Genomic DNA, 12,716 nt, shown 5'->3' with positions numbered 1-12,716 from the left:
CCAAATTTTCCGTCTCTTACTTTTCCTTTTTAAAAAGTTACTTTTTGTTTTATTTTTTTCCACATTATATGTAGATACACTTTTGATAATTATTTCATGACATTTTACAAGCCATATTTTCCTACTCCCTCATTGTGCATGTGTTTTCATACAATACATATGTCCATGTTTGTTGTGAAAAAGGACACATATCACTAATACCAGAGAAAAATTCATGAAGTAAACAAAGTGAAGAATAGTATCTTTAATTTGTGTTCAGACTTCATAAATGCCTTCTGTGGTGGTGGATAGCCTTTTTGTTATGAATTCCTTAGAGCTTTCTTTGATCCCTGAATTGCTAATAATAGGTCATTCACAGTTGATCATTATACATTCTTGCTGTTCTTTTGTACAATGTTTTCCTGGTTCTGCTTACATCACTTTACCTTGTATCATCTAAGTCTTTCCATGTTTTCCTGTGATCATCTTGTTCATCATTTCTTATGGCACAATATCCTTCTTTCCTTCTAATCTTGGCTGCATTGCTTTTGTTTGTGCAGAAACTTTTTTAATTTAATGTAATCAGAACAATCCCTTTCACCTCCCATAATACTCTATATCTCTTGTTTGGTCATAAATTCTTCCCTTATCCATAAATCTGATATGCTTCCCTAATTTGCTTACAATATCAACCTTTATGTCTAAATCATTTTGACATTTTGACATTATCTTGGGTATGGTATGAGGTGTTGGTCTACATCTAGCTTCTGTCAAATTACTTTCCCATTTTTCCAAGTAGTTTTTGTTAAATAGTGAGTTCTTGTCACAACACCTTGGAGAGTGCAGACTTGGAGAGTACAAAAGAATAGTGACCACCCCTCTCCCCAGATCATATCACTTAGGAAGCTCTGAAAACCTCCAAACCACCAGAACTAGTGCTGAAAACAGTAGTGCAAAAAACGTTCTCTGACCTTGAACTATGACCCAGAAGTAGGCAATGGAGTTGCCAAATAGCATCCGGTTCTGCCTCCAGTGCTAGCACAGGAATATCCTATAATTTTTTTCAAACTAGTTGCCAGGTCCCCTTACTGTTTCTGTTTTATATCAGCTTCCTCCCCTATGCCACAGATCTCTCTTTCTGACCTCCAAAAATTGTTTTGGGCTAGAAGAATGTCTTCTTGTGCCACTCCAGAATTTGATTTGTTTTTTAAAGTTTTTTGGAGGAGAATGTTGGGAAACTTTAGATGAGAATTTTCTCTATTCCATCATCTTGGCTCCACCCTTAGAACTGCAGGGCACTCACTTTTGAGAGGCTGTGGGTACGCTGTGATGTTTTAGAGCTGCAAATCAATGTAAAAGTGGTAAAACATTATGAGGAGAATGAAGGAACTTTATGATGAACTCTCAAACTAATAATCAGTGGAGGGAGTGATGGTGAACTTGTCAGAGACCAAGTGCCCAAATTGCAACCCTCACACCACATTCCCCCAGCCCCCCTTACTTCATACAGGAGAGGAAGGAAGTGCTCCCATTGGGTTGCTGAGAAGAGGGACAGGTGATGGGAGAAATGTCCTCATTTGGAGAGGGGAGAGGGGAAAGGGAGTAGCCCCTTCCAGCACACTCTGGCATGCGTGCCATAGGTTCTCAAACATGGCTATAGAAGCTTTAATGTGAGATCCATTAAGCCAGATCATCTTGAAAGCATTTACAAATGAAATTGGGAGAACTACAAATATATATAACATTGAGCTGGTTTGTTAATGTTTCTATGTGCTAGTCTTATAATTTATAATGGAGGAACTATATTTGTAAAATTGTTAAATACATGTGAAGTGTATGCATATCATATAAGATGTATATGTGTAGAGGTTGTCTGAATATATAGACAGGTAATATGAAGAGAGACATTGAGGAATATCTTTGGAATCTTACTCTTCTCCAAAAGAGACTGTAGTTAGTTCCTGCCTTGAGGGAAAAAGAGAGGGAACAGCAAAGCTGTTCTGTTTTCTAAGAAAGGGATACTGGATTAGGGCCATATTTATTCCCTCCAAAATATTGCAGTTTTAGAGGCATAGTTTTTAGGTTGAAACAATGCTTCTAGCTTCCTTGGTCTCTATCCCTTAAAAGAGATGATAACCTTTAGATTACACTTGCCAATTTTTATACCTTCCCACCAAATATTAGTTAAACAAAAGACTGTCACCTTGTGAATAGTGAGTAAATTGATTTATTCAAGCAGATACCATATAGAAATTAGAGTTTTATAGATTAGAATATGCCAGAAAACATACAAGAGAATAAGATTTATTTAATTTAATTTAGATGGAGCAAGATAAATTTTGATCAGTTAAGAGGGAGTTCCTAATCTCACTTAAGACAATGTTCTCTAGACTCATTATGGATATAAGCTAGAAATCAGAGACATATTGAGGAGTCAGCTTTTCCTATTTCTTCTCCATCTACTTCCAAAGTCAGTCTCTCCTTGATTTGTTTTTTGCTCTCTCCTCAACTCTTCTCCTCTTTCCTCTCCTTCCTTTTCCTCCTGTCCCCTTGTGCCAAGTGTAGTGGGGGACTGACCAATGAGCCTAGGTCTTACCAGCATTTGGAGTGCTCAGGAAATACAAAAGTCATGTGGACTTTGGATCATGTGCAGACACTCTTTTATTGATCCAGGTCTGCTAACTATGTGATGAATAGAAGCCTTTTAGACTGGTTATGGCAGTGCTGAGTATCCAAAACAAGTGGGCATCCAAAAACCATTGTTTGACCTCATCCTCACTACTGGTTTGAATTCTTCCTGTATACTCCAGTCAGAGAATCCTATAATAAAATCTGTGCCCCAACCCAACTGAGGCTGACCTGCAGGCTGTGAAAATTTGCCTCAGTTCTTCCCTTGGCATTTGTTTTTCCATTTTAGCCAAAGGATGTTAGAGATAATTATGACCTTGCGAGCCTTGAAATGGACTTCCCAGTTAAAGATCCCAAATATGGAGTAAAACAAATCATTCTATCAAAAAAAAAAACAATGAAAGATATCCAAAAGATCAGTTAATTATAACAAAAACAATTAACCAGGATACATTCAGAATAATTCAGGATAATAAACCAGGATAAAAATTAAGTAATCTCTAATTGGAGGAAGGTTTAGGGACTTTCCAAATTGGGAGAGGGAAGGAATAGGTTTCATCCCAGTTAAGAGGACAAGTAAGTTTCAGAGTCTTCTAGTCTTAAAATGAAAAGATGTTGAATATTTATAACTATCTGTACATATGGAGTAATATATGATTTATGTAATCTAGTTTTCCATGGATGAATAACAGAAAAACAACAAAATGAAGGAGAGTATGCATGGCAGCACACAATGGAATCTGTGCTCACTAGTTAAAATCTAATGGCTACTTCTGATTTGCATACTAAACTAACTATATTTTATACATGATCTTTATTTTCTCTCTCTCTTAAAAAACCCTTGACTTCCACCATGGAATTAATACCATGTCACTGAGTGGTAAGGGCTAGGCAATGGAGGTTAAGTGACTTGCCCAGAGTCACATAAGTAGGAAGTATTTGACTTGAATCCAGGATTTCCCCCTGGATCTCAATTCACTGAGCCACCTAGGTTCCCCCTATTTTTTTTTGTCTTAATAGAACTTTGAAGAGGAGTGTGATAAACTTGTTCAGGGGTTCATTAACTAAATAACTGGGAAAATAATAAATGTTGGAGGGAATATGGCAAAATTGGGATGCTAATGCATTGCTGGTGGAGTTGTGAATTGATTTAACCATTCTGGAAAGCAATTTAGAACTATACCCAAAGGGCTGACTGCCTACCCTTTGATCCAGCCACAACACTGCTGGGTTTGCACCCCAAAGAGATAATAATGAGAAATGTTTGTACAAAATTATTTATAGCTGTGCTTTTTATAGTGGCAAAAAATTGGAAAATGAAGGGGAATCCCTCATTTGGGGAATGGCTGAACAAATTGTGATATATGACGTGATGGGATATTATTGTGTTGTAAGGAATGATGATCTGGAGGATTTCTATATGAACTGGAAAGACCTTCAGCAGAGTGAAAAGAGCAGAATCAAGAGAACATTATACACAAAAACTGAAATATTGTGGGATGATTAAATGTAATAAACTCTGTTACTAACAGAAATGCAATGATCTAGGACAATCCTGAGGGGATTTAGAAGAAAGAACGCTCTCCACATCCAGCGAAAGAACTGTGGGAGTAGAAATGCAGAAGAAAAACATATGATTGAACATGTGATTAGATGGGGATATGAATGGGGTTTTGCCTTTAAATGATCTCTCTATTACAAATATGAATAACATGGGAATAGGTATTGAACAGTGATGCAAGTATAACACAGTAGAATTGCTTTTCAGCTCTGGGAGGGGGGAAGAAAAGAGGAGAGGAAAAGAACATGAATCACATAACCATGGGAAAATATTCTAAATAAATGATTAAATTATTAAAAAGGAAAAGAAAGTAAGAAAAAATAACTGCCACCAATCAGTGAAATAAATGATTTCTCGACAGATATCTGCCTATTTTATCTACACTCATGTGGATGAAAAGTCAGAGAGCTCCTGGCATTGGCATTGGCAATCTTATATGGTACATGAATATGAACATAGCAGAGAGATGGAATTTTATAGAAATCAGGAGTATGAAAATAGTCTGCATATGTGAGTATATGTATATCCGTAAATATATATCTGTGAATATATCTGAAGGGAGAGCCTAAGACTCCTGCTAGCTGGTGAGAACCAGAGCTGCGGCTCGTTTGCACAGTTAATATGACAAAGACAGTGTCCTCTTCTTATCATAGTGGGGGCAAGAACTCTGAGTCAGAATTTCTTTTCTCTCATAGTCTTTCTCTTATCAAAGTCTCTGATTTTGGCCCCAGATGACTAATTATTAATCTTTAAAGACATTTTAATAGTGGTGGTTATCTTTGTTGCACCATGTAAAATTGTCACGCCTGCATTGCCTCAGAAATTCAGTGTAAAACTTGCATTATCCTTTCCCAAATCAAGTTTACATTATCAGAAACAGCATCTTCCATAATGTATAAAGAACAAGGTAAATTTTGTCTACCATGTTGTTTATATGGAAGACAGTGATCTCTACATCTCTAATAGTGTACATAGTTATTGTGGATGGTATTTTTCATAATTTTTTTCATGCAGTGACATCTTTGAAGCCTGAAGATCATTGTTATCTAACACGTATTTTCAGCGTCTTTTAATTCTCTTCTCTTCCTCTTTTTAGTTTCATATGTATACCTTGTAGTGAACATTGTCTAGGAAATAATCAGTCTGATAAATTAAAACTATTTTTTGAGTTTTTGTGAGTCCTCCTTCCAATTTAAAATGGATGTTTTCCTTTTTTTCCTTTTTTTCTAGTTTCACTAGAATGCCTTTATTTATACAATTTCCAGTGTACAAAGTACTGTAGAAGGTGCTGGAGAGAAGGCAAAGATGAAATAAGAGAATGTCCCCATTTTTGTGGAACTCTACTATTATGGTGAAGAAGGTGATCTAGTGAGTGTTTAACAACTGGCTCTCTGGAAAAATGCACATTTTAAAGTTTAATCTTTATTATTAACAGTTTCCCCAACCCTTTCTTAAGTCTAAACAGTGGACAAAAGAATAAATCAAGTCAAGTGCCAATTTCTCCAGGCATAAATGCTCACACTGAAAATTTAACAGTTTGCTTTTGTGAGTTGATATGAACTGGCTGCAGGAAGCTATTGGCTATATGACATATACATAAATAGCTTTGGTACAAAATAATTCTTGATAAAAGCTTAAGAGGGATGTGGATCACTTGCTATTCAAGGCCTGGGGATGAGAAAAAGAATTGTTTTCTTGTGGGGAAAGGGAAAAGGAACCACAGAAAGCTTCCTGGAGATAGCAGCATTTGAGTTTTATGGAGTAGTGGTTGTTTATTAAATACAGCACTTTCCCTCACATGGTTCTGCATTTAATGACACCTTAATGAAAAAGCCACTATTTCCCTGAATTTAAAAAGCGGCAAAGGCATATTTTTTCTCTTCCTATGATGCATGGGTTTCATTCACGAGTAGTGTATACCCACAAGCTATACCCATATTCTTTTAATGATTGATCTTTCTCATTTCACATGTGGTGATGAGTGTTTTTCTTACACTTTCTGTAGTTTCTTTAGGTTTTCTATTAAACTAATATGTCAGGGCTTACTCTTAACATATGCAAGGAATGAATGTGCTTACTTTCCACTTAGATGCATTTCTTGATGAACTGGTCCTAAACAAAGTTAGGACTCAGAGCAGACTTGTGTTTTGTTTCCAGGGTTTTGGTTCTTTTCAGCTGGAAGCAAGGAGAAATGGGGGAGGATTATTCTAGCCTTTGGCTCCTCTGAGGTCATCCAAAAAATCACCACACATTCAGACAACGGCAGGTCCATTAGGATGTGTCTTCTAGTGAAACTATAGATTCAGGAACTTGAATTCCTGCTTGTCTCAGAATTCTTATGCAATCTAATCTTAACCTCACCAATGATCTTGGGAAAATAATTCAGTGTTTAATTATAACCTTGTATGTGACAGAGGCAACAGACCCCTTGCTTCTGAATATCCATAGCTAAGATCACTGTCTTTAACATGACATGAGAACCAAGAGCATGCATATATGTCCTAGTAGCCCACAGATTTTGTAAGAAGTAATTCTTTCTTTTGGTTCAAATCATTCTTGATGAATTGGCACAAGATGCCTATCTCTTGGTATTTCCCATAATGGACAGAATAGTGGTTTTGCTGCTGATAAGGTTTTTCTGTGCTACAAACATGGCCCATCAATTTTGTACTCATGATTCCTTGTTTTTGTTGTTGAGTGACTTCCCCCCCTCCTTACTACTTGCATACATCTCACTGCATGCTGATTTCATCAAAGTTTATCTACTAAAACTTTCAGCAGGTCAAAAATTATTGTGTTACAGTTGTGATTGCACTACTCAGCTGTGCTTTTGGTACATAAATTATTGCTGTTATTAGTCACTCACTGGTATGTGAAATTTTGTATTGATTTCTTTTACTTCATTAAATAAAATGCTTCCAAACATTTTTGTGACCTCTTAAGGGACCGGTGGATTTTTCTCCTCTGGATTATGTTGAGACCACATGAGCCATGATCCCACGACTCATCTGATCCTTCAAAACATTGCAAGGGCAAATCTTATATGAGACACAGTGAGACCAAGTGCTGAGGTACCCATACATGATTCTGAATGGTCATGTTGTAGGAGAGCATGAAGATGTGTCAAGGTGTCACTGGGTATCCATCTGGCTCTTGCCCTACACCATCTGAAAAGCATAAGGCACCCAAAGGACAAGTTTAAAAGGGGGTAGCTATGGAGGAAAATGAGGAAAGGCAAGGTTAGGAATGCAATCAACTCAGGGTTGGGGGAAGAGGTAATGGTGGGAGGGCAGCTGCTCTGGCTCCAGCATCAACAAGAGCTTGATACAGCATCTCTTTCCCTTTGATGAACAAAAAATAGATACAAGAAATGGCAAATAACAAATGACAAAGAATCAAGGCTTCAGAAAAACAAAGTTCATAAGCAATTCTCTGGTCCCTGGAGGTTAGGAAAGTGGGTTTCCAAAGCTGTTCTGTAGCATGATAAATTCCAAACCCAGTCAGTGTCAACATTAGCAAAGGAGCCTTCGGTCAAGTCAAACCTCTAACATGTAAAAATTAAATTATATTTCTAATAATAAAAATATTATATTTTATGAGGTTTATCAAGGATTATTAGAAATCAAGGAATAAAGAGGATACAAAATAAAAACCATGTGCCCATGGCTAATTAGCCCATTTAAAATCCCTGCACTTACCTTACCACTATACTTGCTGCATCATTTGCAAAGGAAGAGAGCGTGGGAGGGGTTCCTGCCAGTTAAATACCAATTGTGATCTCACCAATGTGGAGACTCAGGAGAGATTATAGGGAATTCTGGGAAATACCAAGGACTTCTGGTGATTGAAGTCTAGGGTTCAAAAATCTCCATTTATACAAACAAGAGCCTCTTGGGCACTAATTGAAGGTTGGAAGGGCAATGCCTCTGTTTCTTCAGTCAGAAACCACAACATATCCAATCTTTTGGTATCCATCAATAATTCTAGAGCCATTCTCACAGAGACTATAATGGGGATTATCCAGGCAGATGTCAGAAGTCTAACAGTCTCAGCTTGGAGGATAACTTGTTTATAGTCATGTTGGTCCCAGGGTTTCACCATCCAAGGATAGGAGTGTCTCTGGGTTGAGAGAATTAGAGCATTTAATCTAAATATTTTCAGGTAAAATTAAAGCAAGTTCATAGCATATAACCACTTAATTAGAAAAATGTTGGCTATTTTTCTGAAACAATAAAGCACTTACTGTATATGAAACCTTTTACTGAGTTTATTTCCTAAGTTTAAATTCTGAGCCTTTTCAACTAATAAGGCAGTTTCAGGATCCAACTAGACTGAATAGTAGTCAAGAGAATGGAGGGAAACCCAAAGTGCTGAAGTGGGGCTCCTGAGGCCCCCCCACCTTTGTATTCATAAACTAATAGTACAAAACCTTTATGACAGTCCTGCAGACAAAGGGGAGGAGAATCAGGAACCTTTTTTTTTTTTTTAAATCTTTACCTTCTACTTAGGATCGATTCTAAGATAGAAGAAGAATAGCATAGGTTATTAGAGTTAGATGACTTATCTAGAATCACATAGTTTGGAAGTGTCTGAGGCCAGATTTGAACCTAGGTCCTCCCAACTTGAGGCTTAGTGCTCTATCCACTATGATACCTCATTGCCCCCTATATTAGGTTCTTTGAAAGGAATATCTGTTAGCCAGAAAATAATCCAAAGGGTTGTCTCTTAGAGAGTTAGGCTAAATAAATCCCACAACAGGAGTAAATTTAGTCAGGAATAATTAAGCTCCATAATTTATAGGCAATTGCTAAAAACTAGAATTATCAGTATTAAACCAAAATTATCAAAAACTTGAAGGATCTCATACCAAAAACTGACTACTTAAGCCAAAATTAAATTTTTTGTCAGATTTATATCATTAGTGATAGGGATCCTTTCTTATCACTTGAGAATTTGTCGGGCCAAACCATTACTAAATAGGGAGTATATCCAAGACAGTCAGTACAATGACTCACAGATGTCAGTTAATTTTTCATGCCCATAAATCTCCCTACAGAAAATCTATCTTGTGTAGTCTAGAGGGTCACTGAGCTAGAAAATTAATTCTGAACCGACTCTGTTGGTCCCCTCTGGCAGTGTCAATAATTGTGACTAAGCTCATTCAAGACATCATTGATTAGGTACTGATGCCAATCACTAATTCAGTGATGCACTGAAAATAATCTGCAGATTTTATGCATTCTCAGAGCAAAGTCTGAAAAGTCAAAGATCTTCAAACATCAGTGACCTCAGAGTATGTGAATATGTAAGCAGCATAGAGAAATGGAATTCAACAGAAATCAGGAGGTAAAGATAAGGGAACACATGTCTGAAGGCAGAAGATAAGAGCCCATGGCAGCTAGACAAAGCTAGAACTGTGGTTTTCTTCTTCTTTTTTAACTTCTGTTTTAGAATTGATACTAAGTATTTATTCTAAGGCAGAAGAGCAGAAAGGGCTAAGTAATTGGGGTTAAGTGACTTGCCCAGGGTCACACAGGCAGGAAGTGTCTGAGGCCACATTTGGACCCAGGATCTCCTATGACTAGACCTGGTGCTTTATCCACTACGCCACCAAGCTGCTCAGTTTGTTTTTCAATATCAGTTGCATAGCTGATCTGACAGAGGTAATGTACTCTTCAGATCATAATAGTGTCAGAAGAACTTGAAGTCAAAGCTGCTTTCCACCAGAATACCTATCTCTTTTAAGGAGATAGAACTGTGGTACTGAACTCAGTTAAAAGACAATGACCAATTTTGGGTTTAAAGAACAGAAGATAAGACATCTTTATCTCCTTTTAGATTATTGTTCGTCCTTCATTTTTGAAGAGGACCAATGATATCAAGGGGTGTTGGCTTGCCTTGAGCCTGAAATTGAACTTAAGTGAGGCAGAATTGCATAGAGTCATTAGCTTTACTCTCTCTTCCAGAGTCATCAAAGTCTGGTGACAAGACAAAAGCCGAGATGAGTGGTGATGCCTTGGGATGCAGGATTAAATGGCGCAACAGGATTGCACAGCTAGTAAGTGCCTGAGGTCAGATTTGAACTTGGAACAATGAGACTTCCTGACTCCACACCCTACACTTTATCCACTATGCCACCTAGCTGCCCTAGAAATTGTTCTTAGCTTTGTCTTTTCCTTCAGTGATCTTAACCAGTAATTAAAGGTATAGATGATAAAGTTATTAACTGTGTGAATAACATGAAGCTGAGATGTGTTGACATCCTCTTAATTTACAAAATCAGAAAGATCTTGACATATTTGAACAGTGGTCTAATGATAACGAGATGAACTTTTAATAGTTGTAAATGTAAAGTTCTGTTCTAGGATCAAAATAATAAATTGCATATGTATAGGATGGAGAAAACTGTGACTAGAAAGCCCTTATGGGCTTTAGTGAGCTGCAGATTCAGTGTGAATTCTCAATGTGAATTGGTAATCTAGAGTTTGTTTAGACTTGCTTAGTAGAAGTCCAGTGTCCTGAGTGAAAGACTCCATCAGGATGGAGCAGGGATTTAAGCCTATGCCATAAAAAAATCCACAAAAGGAATAGGAAATATTTTGATTCCATAGGTGAAGCCTTGGGGAAATATGTAAAAGTCTCCACTCTCCTTAGGCAATTGTCTGCTGAGCCATCTTAGAGATGCAAGATATTATAATGTAAAGCTCTGGACAAAAATCCCTGTTCACTGCACCTATGCCATACTTTGGAGTCTGGTGACTGGCTCAGAAGAATAAGAGTTAAATCAGAGATTTGGGTCATGATCCAGATTTGTCACCTTTGTTCTTTGGGTGAGCCCATGATCATCATATGGAAAAGAATTTTTCAGAAGTCCAGTCAAGGTCATGAAGAGTTTTCTCCTTCCTTGATGGAGATAGAGCCAAAGTCAACCCCAGGGATAATTCAGGTGACCAGGTGGACAGAGTGCTAGTCCTGGAGTCAAGAAGATCTGAATTTCTGAATACTAGAGTCGTTATCAATATATTTCCCACCTCAAGCCTTGTCTTGTAATACTGTAACTAAGAAAAACATTCAACCAAACATAACAACTCTGACTTGACCCTCGATGATATAACCTGCTCTCATAGCTGCCCCCCTCTTTCTGACTCTCTTCCTTTCTCTTTCCTTACCACCCCCACTCCCTCCACCCCTACACAAACCCCATGAAGGCTTCCCTTGACAGAATAGGCAGAGGAGAACAATTTTCCCCAATAGCTATGAAGGTATCTGCAGCAGGCACTGTGGAGCACCTGGAGCTTGGTCAGACATCAAAGACATCAAGGTGTTTGCATCCTGCATCAACGCCAGTCATGCTACTGGGCTTTGATGACTTGGGCAGAGGGAGAGGAGAGTGAGGTCAGTGACTCTGTGAAATTATGCCTCACTTAAATCGATTCACAGGTAAGTTAAGCTATTACCCTCTGAAGGACTAATGACAACCCTATTTTATCATCTGTTCTCTGGACCACGAATTAGTCATTGTTTCTTTTTTTCTAAGACCCTTACCTTAGTTTGCTACCATAAAAAAGTGTTGCTATGATTATTTTGGAATAATTGAAGCATTTCTTTTTCTCTTTGCCCTCCTTGGGATGCATGACCAGGAGGATTGCTGAGTCAAAAGATATAGACTGCATGCTCCTTTGTATATACCTTCAAAATTGATTTCTCAATGCCCTTGCAGTTATGCTGCCTCCAGCACAGACCTCCTTTGTGTGGACTTGGTTGAGTCCAGCTGTGTTTTTACTATCATTGGTGTCTGTGTCATTTTCACTTTCTTCATCGGCATATCCAGGACTGTAAAGACATAGCCCTCATGTTGTGCCTTCACTGTTCTTGATGGTGAAAGAAGTTTATCATAAAAATGCTTCCATTTTCATCCATAGTTCTTCCAGTTTTATTCTAAAAAATCTCTTGGGATGATTTGCTTAGTTGGGTCTCTTGTTGAGTTTGTTAAAACAGTATTTTCATCGCATTTGTTAAGTTTTTCTTAATTTCTCCTTTTTATATTTAAGAGGAAAGAGAGCAAAAAGATTTCTGAGTAGGAGCCCCCCTAGTCAGTTTCAGCTGGTAGTTGCAAAAGCCTTTTTGTCTCTGGGTCCCCTGGGGAGAGGAGTGTGTGGCTTGCTCTCTCTGGGACTGTGAGGAGACTGAGAAACAGATGTAAGGCCCTAACAGGCTTATTGATTATTGATTATCTTGGGTAGATAGATAGATAGATAATGGGTAAATTATTAGATAGCCAGAGTAGAAAAGTTAGGCTGGAGCCTGGCTCTGGCAGAAGGCACTGACCTCGAAGGCAGATAGATTCAGGGTTTTCTAGAAAAATTTTAGTTAGGATTGAGATCTTAGGTATGGTTATAAGCTATTATAAGATTACTCTCACTTTCCTCTTTTCTATTTCATATCTGTATTTTCCTAATAATAAACTAACTATTTTTTGTTTAAGAAGTTGCTCTCCTGATTTTTGTTCAAACTCTTATCCCAAAATTTAACCCTTTACACTCTCCAC

The 12,716-nt window shown here is 37.7% G+C and overlaps 1 long non-coding RNA gene across 2 annotated transcripts in view; it reads left to right on the top strand.

The window, feature by feature from the left end:
• Positions 1-12,716, top strand: part of LOC130458502 (uncharacterized) — a 29,100-nt gene that overhangs the window by 11,163 nt on the left and 5,221 nt on the right. For both annotated transcript variants that reach the window (XR_008917864.1, XR_008917863.1), the window contains one exon: positions 10,135-10,226. This is a non-coding gene — a long non-coding RNA (uncharacterized LOC130458502). The remainder of the gene's footprint in view (positions 1-10,134; positions 10,227-12,716) is intronic.

This window comes from Monodelphis domestica, chromosome 3 (genome assembly GCF_027887165.1).
Source record: "Monodelphis domestica isolate mMonDom1 chromosome 3, mMonDom1.pri, whole genome shotgun sequence".
In the NCBI taxonomy this organism is placed as follows: domain Eukaryota; kingdom Metazoa; phylum Chordata; class Mammalia; order Didelphimorphia; family Didelphidae; genus Monodelphis; species Monodelphis domestica.
This window is presented reverse-complemented; position numbering and strand designations above follow the sequence as displayed.